This window comes from Salmo salar, unplaced genomic scaffold (assembly GCF_965601325.2).
Source record: "Salmo salar unplaced genomic scaffold, fSalSal1 ptg000177l, whole genome shotgun sequence".
In the NCBI taxonomy this organism is placed as follows: domain Eukaryota; kingdom Metazoa; phylum Chordata; class Actinopteri; order Salmoniformes; family Salmonidae; genus Salmo; species Salmo salar.
This window is the reverse complement of record NW_027675325.1, coordinates 645,001-651,169: the sequence shown is the minus strand read 5'-3', so window position 1 is coordinate 651,169 and position 6,169 is coordinate 645,001.

Genomic DNA, 6,169 nt, shown 5'->3' with positions numbered 1-6,169 from the left:
CACTCGGGCTGGACCGGAAGGCATGCGGGCCACTCGGGCTGGACCGGAGGGCAGGAGGACCACTCGGGCTGGACCGGAGGGCAGGAGGACCACTCGGGCTGGACCGAAGGGCAGGAGGACCCCTCGGGCTGATCCTGACAGGCCGGGCACACTGGCAGATCAGGGCAGGCGGGCACCTCTGGCAGAACCGGGCAGTCCGGCCACTCTGGCAGAACAGGGCAGTCCGGCCACTCTGGCAGAACAGGGCAGTCCGGCCACTCTGGCAGAACAGGGCAGTCCGGCCACTCTGGCAGAACAGGGCAGTCCGGCCACTCTGGCAGAACAGGGCAGTCCGGCCACTCTGGCAGAACAGGGCAGTCCGGCCACTCTGGCAGAACAGGGCAGTCCGGCCACTCTGGCAGAACAGGGCAGTCCGGCCACTCTGGCAGAACAGGGCAGTCCGGCCACTCTGGCAGAACAGGGCAGTCCGGCCACTCTGGCAGAACAGGGCAGTCCGGCCACTCCGGCAGAACAGGGCAGTCCGGCCACTCCGGCAGAACAGGGCAGTCCGGCCACTCCGGCAGTTCAGGGCAGTCCGGCCACTCCGGCAGTTCAGGGCAGTCCGGCCACTCCGGCAGTTCAGGGCAGTCCGGCCACTCCGGCAGTTCAGGGCAGTCCGGCCACTCCGGCAGTTCAGCGCAGTCCGGCCACTCCGGCAGTTCAGCGCAGTCCGGCCACTCCGGCAGTTCAGCGCAGTCCGGCCACTCCGGCAGTTCAGCGCAGTCCGGCCACTCCGGCAGTTCAGCGCAGTCCGGCCACTCCGGCAGTTCAGCGCAGTCCGGCCACTCCGGCAGTTCAGCGCAGTCCGACCACTCCGGCAGTTCAGCGCAGTCCGGCCACTCCGGCGACTGTTGACTGGCGGGCAGCTCCGACGACTGTTGACTGGCGGGCAGCTCCGACGACTGTTGACTGGCGGGCAGCTCCGACGACTGTTGACTGGCGGGCAGCTCCGACGACTGTTGACTGGCGGGCAGCTCCGACGACTGTTGACTGGCGGGCAGCTCCGACGACTGTTGACTGGCGGGCAGCTCTGATGACGACTGTTGACTCCTGATGCGTGGGGCAGGTATTGGACATACCAGCCTGGAGACACGCACCTCCATGCTAGTGTGTCTAGCTGGAAACACCGGACCGAAAGGGCGCACTGGCGGTCTTGAGTGCAGGGTTGGCATCACCCCTTCCGGCTCGATGCTCCCCTTGCCCTGGCACCTGCGGGGCGCTGGTACTGGGCGAAGTGGGCTGTGCGTCCGTATAGGCGAGATGGTGCGCACCTCAGCGTAACATGACGCCCTCCACCTCCCTGTAGTCACGGGTAGCTGGCTTACGGCTCTTCCCTGGCCTGGCCAAACTACCCGTGTGCCCCCCCCAAAAAAAATCTTGGGCTGCCTCTCGGGTTCCCTTAGCTCCCTTAACTTGTCCGCCCAGAATTTTCTTTCGTCCTGCCAGGTCCATTCTTCCATTTTCTTCTCCTGTGGCTTCCTCTTCTTCTGCTGCTTGGTCCTTTGGTGGGTAGTTCTGTAACGGCTGTCTTCTGTGGAAATGGACCAAGGTGCAGCAGGTTGCGTGTTCATCATGATAATTTATTAAATAAACGTGAACACGGGAAAAACAATAAACAAAAGAGAACGACAGACCGACAGTTTTACAGGCTAAGTACTTACATACAGCAGTGCAAAATCAACTACCCACAAAACCAAGTGACAAACATACTCCTACATATATGACTCCCAATCAGGAACAACGATCCCCAGCTGTTCCTGATCAGGAGTCACAAGACCAACACAGAACACAAGACTGCCACGTCCTGACCCCAAAACTACAACAACAGCTCCATCTGCTGGTCAGGACGTGACAACAATACTGTTAAAATATATATCAGAACAAATAGCAGCAGGAATGGTTATACAGCTAGAGACACAATACTGTTAAAATATATATCAGAACTAATAGCAGCAGGAATGGTTATACAGCTAGAGAAACAATACTGTTAAAATATATATTAGAATAAATAGCAGCAGGAATGGTTATACAGCTAGAGAAACAATACTGTTAAAATATATATTAGAATAAATAGCAGCAGGAATGGTTATACAGCTAGAGACACAATACTGTTAAAATATATATCAGAACTAATAGCAGCAGGAATGGTTATACAGCTAGAGACACAATACTGTTAATATATATATAAGTATAATATGTAAACCAGGTATTGCAGGTAAAAACAATTATAATTAACCACATATACAATCACTCACCTGAGCTGCATCAACCCCTCCTGGGACCACCCCAACCCACCCTCCATCCCCTCCTGGGACCACCCCAACCCACCCTCCATCCTCTCCTGGGACCACCCCAACCCACCCTCCAACCCCTCCTGGTACCACCCCAACCCACCCTCCAACCCCTCCTGGGACCACCCCAACCCACCCTCCATCCCCTCCTGGGACCACCCCACCCCACCCTCCATCCCCTCCTGGGACCAACCCAACCCACCCTCCTACACCTCCTGGGACCAACCCAACCCACCCTCCAACACCTCCTGGGACAGATTTTGACTCATATTGACTGATAAGACTGAGCTATTTAAAAACACTTTTTCAACATTTCAAGATTTCAGTTTGATCTTATTAAAGACAGCTGTATCATTTTTTTATTCATTTTGACATATTGTTTGGGACCACTTTTTTTGCTCTGTTTGAAGGCTGTCAGCTTCTTCTCAGGAAGAGAATCCCTTAGCCTTTCGACTAATTTTGGGTTAGTTCGACTCATTTTGGGTTAGTTCTCTCAAGAAGAACTAACCCATCTCAACATGACAGAAAGTAAGACAGGGAAACCCATCTCAACATGACAGAAAGTAAGACAGGAGAACCTATTTCAACATGACGGAGAGTAAGTCAGGAGTCCCTGACCTTATCTTCTCTCAAGAAGATGTCTGGTAGGCCCATTTAAATACCTTTTTTGGACATTTCAAGAGCCGTCCGCCAGTCCGGAGCCGCCAGAGCCGCCCGCCAGTCCAGAGCCGCCCGCCAGTCCGGAGCCGCCCGCCAGTCCAGAGCCGCCAGAGCCGCCCGCCAGTCCAGAGCCACCTAAGTGGGCGAAGCCTAGGGTGGAGCGGAGTCCACGTCCCGAACCTAAGCCACCTCCAGTATAGGTGGGTTGGGGAGGGGGGGTGTAGCACTAGTGCCGTCGTTGACGGCAGCCACCCTCCCTTCCCTCCCTTTTTGTTTAGGGGGTATTTGGGTTTTGTTTTTGTTCTTGTTTTGGGGGGGATTTTGGATTTTCTTTTTAGGTGCATTCTGGGGTCTGCACCTTTAGGGGGGGTACTGTCACGTCCTGACCAGCAGAGGGAGTAATTGTATTATATTTGGTCAGGATGTGGCAGAGGGGTATTTGTTTCATATGGTTCGGGTTGTGTGTGTTATTTAAGGGGTGTTTGATTTATGTAGTCTGGGGTTTAAGTTTTGTTCTAGTATTGGTGTCACGTCCTGACCAGCAGATGGAGCTATTGTTTTAGTTTTGGGGTCAGGACGTGGCAGTTTTGTGTATGAGAATGTTTGTATTGTTGATTGGGACTTCCAATTAAAGGCAGGTGTGTTGAGTTGCCTTTGATTGGAAGTCCTATATAGGTGTGTGTGTTTTTCTTTGGGGTTGTGGGTGGTTGTTCTTGCACTGCGTTTTTGTATGCCTGTAAGACTGTCCCTGTTGTGTTTATTGTTTTTTCAGTGGATGCTTTACTCCTTTTTTAAAAATTAAAATATGAGCATCCATATTCCCGCTGCGCCTTGGTCCTCCTTTCAACAGCACGATGGATTTTGTGACAGTTGGTTTTCTATGGTTTATCTAGTTGTTCTGTTTCTTTGTTAGTCTGTGTGGCTCCCGATCAGGAACAGCTGTATGTCGTTGTTCCTGATTGGGAGTCATATATTAGGAGTGTGTTTTCACCTGGGGTTTGTGGGTTGTTAATTTTGCACTGCTGTATGTAAGTACATAAAACTGTCGGTTTGTCTTTTTTTGTTTTCTTGTTTTTATTCTAATTAAATAGAAAAATGAGCATATATCTCTCGTCTGCGTTTTGGTCATCCACGACAGCCGTTACAACATGAGACAGGGAGAAGCAATGTAAAATCAATAATGAAATTGTTTCCACAATTAACATGCTTTTTCTTGTTTCAAGTATGTTTTATTATGAAAAGTACAATATAACCATGTATACTTGTACATCTATGGAGCGTATGTCCAGATATAAATGTAAACAAAAAAAATTCCAACATAAAAGACAAGAAATGATCAAATTCAAATCAAAATCAAATCAAATGTATTTTTATATAGCCCTTCGTACATCAGCTGATATTCTCAAAGTGCTGTACAGAAACCCAGCCTAAAACCCCAAACAGCAAGCAAAGCATGTGAAAGAAGCACGGTGGCTAGGAAAAACTCCCTAGGAAAAACTCCCTAGAAAGGCCAAAAACCTAGGAAGAAACCTAGAGAGGAACCAGGCTATGAGGGGTGGCCAGTCCTCTTCTGGCTGTGCAGGGTGAATAATATAACAGAACATGGTCAAAATGTTAAAATGTTCATAAATGACCAGCATGGTCAAATAATAATAATCATAGTAGTTGTCGAGGGTGCAACAAGCACGTCCGGTGAACAGGTCAGGGTTCCATAGCCGCAGGCAGAACAGTTGAAACTGGAGCAGCAGCACGGCCAGGTGGACTGGGGACAGCAAGGAGTCATCATACCAGGTAGTCCTGAGGCATGGTCCTAGGGCTCAGGTCCTCCGAGAGAAAGACAGAAAGAGAGAAAGAGAGAATTAGAGAGAGCATATTTAAATACACACAGGACACCGGATAAGACAAGAGAAATACTCCAGATGTAACAGACTGACCCTAGCCCCCCGACACATAAACTACTGCAGCATAAATACTGGAGGCTGAGACAGGAGGGATCAGAAGACACTGTGGCCCCATCCGATGATACCCCCGGACAGGGCCAAACAGGCAGGATATAACCCCACCCACTTTGCCAAAGCACAGCCCCCACACCACTAGAGGGATGTCTCCAACCACCAACTTACCGTCCTAAGACAAGGCCGAGTATAGCCCACAACGATCTCCGCCATGGCACAACCCAAGGGGGGGGGGGGGCGCCAAATGATCACATTGGTATTTTAACAGTGTTATTGTAAGAGTTTAAATGTTTAAACAGAGGATACATCTAAAACAGGATAAAACAAGTGCAGTATGTTGTGAGAATGTTACTTTAACGTCGACTCATAACGTCACACTATAACTTCATGGGAGTCTTGTGGAAAGACTGCATGTTGTTTTGGGTGGATTGAGTGACGTCTTCATCAACATTTTGCAGAATATTCCGGTAATATTTTCACCTCTTGTCGGCTGCAGACATTCATAAGGAGTTCCAGTAGTTTATTTGCCATTTGCAGGTATTAAAAGTAATACATGCATTGTAATTCCTTGTTGGATCTCTCTCACATACAGGACAGTACATACCAGAGGAGGCTGCTGAGGGGAGGACGGCTCATAATAATGTCTGGAACAGAGTGAATTAAATGGAACACATGGAAACCACGTGTTTAATACCATTCCACTTATTCCACTCCAGCCATTACAAGCCTGTCCTCCCTAAATAAGGTCCCACCAACCTCCTGTGGTACAAACACAAACAGTAAAATATAACATAAAAAATGCAAAGTGGTAAAAGATCAGAAAATATTACAAGCCTGTCATGTGTGAGTGTCCAGTGTGTGTTTGTCCATTGTGTGTGTGTGTGTGTGTGTGTGTGTGTTCAGTGTGTGTGTGTCAGTGTTTATGTGTGTCAGTGTGTGTGTGTCCAGTGTGTGTGTGTGTCCAGTGTGTGTGTGTGTGTGTGTGTGTCCAGTGTGTGTCCAGTGTGTGTGTGTGTGTGTCCAGTGAGTGTGTGTCCAGTGAGTGTGTGTCCAGTGTGTGTGTGTCCAGTGTGTGTGTCCAGTGAGTGTGTGTGTCCAATGTGTGTGTATCCAGTGTGTTTGTCAAGCATGTGTGTTTCAGTGTGTGTGTGTGTGTGTGTGTTTCAGTGTGCGTGTGTGTGTGTGTGTTCAGAGTGTGTGTGTTCAGTGTGTGTGTGTGTGTGT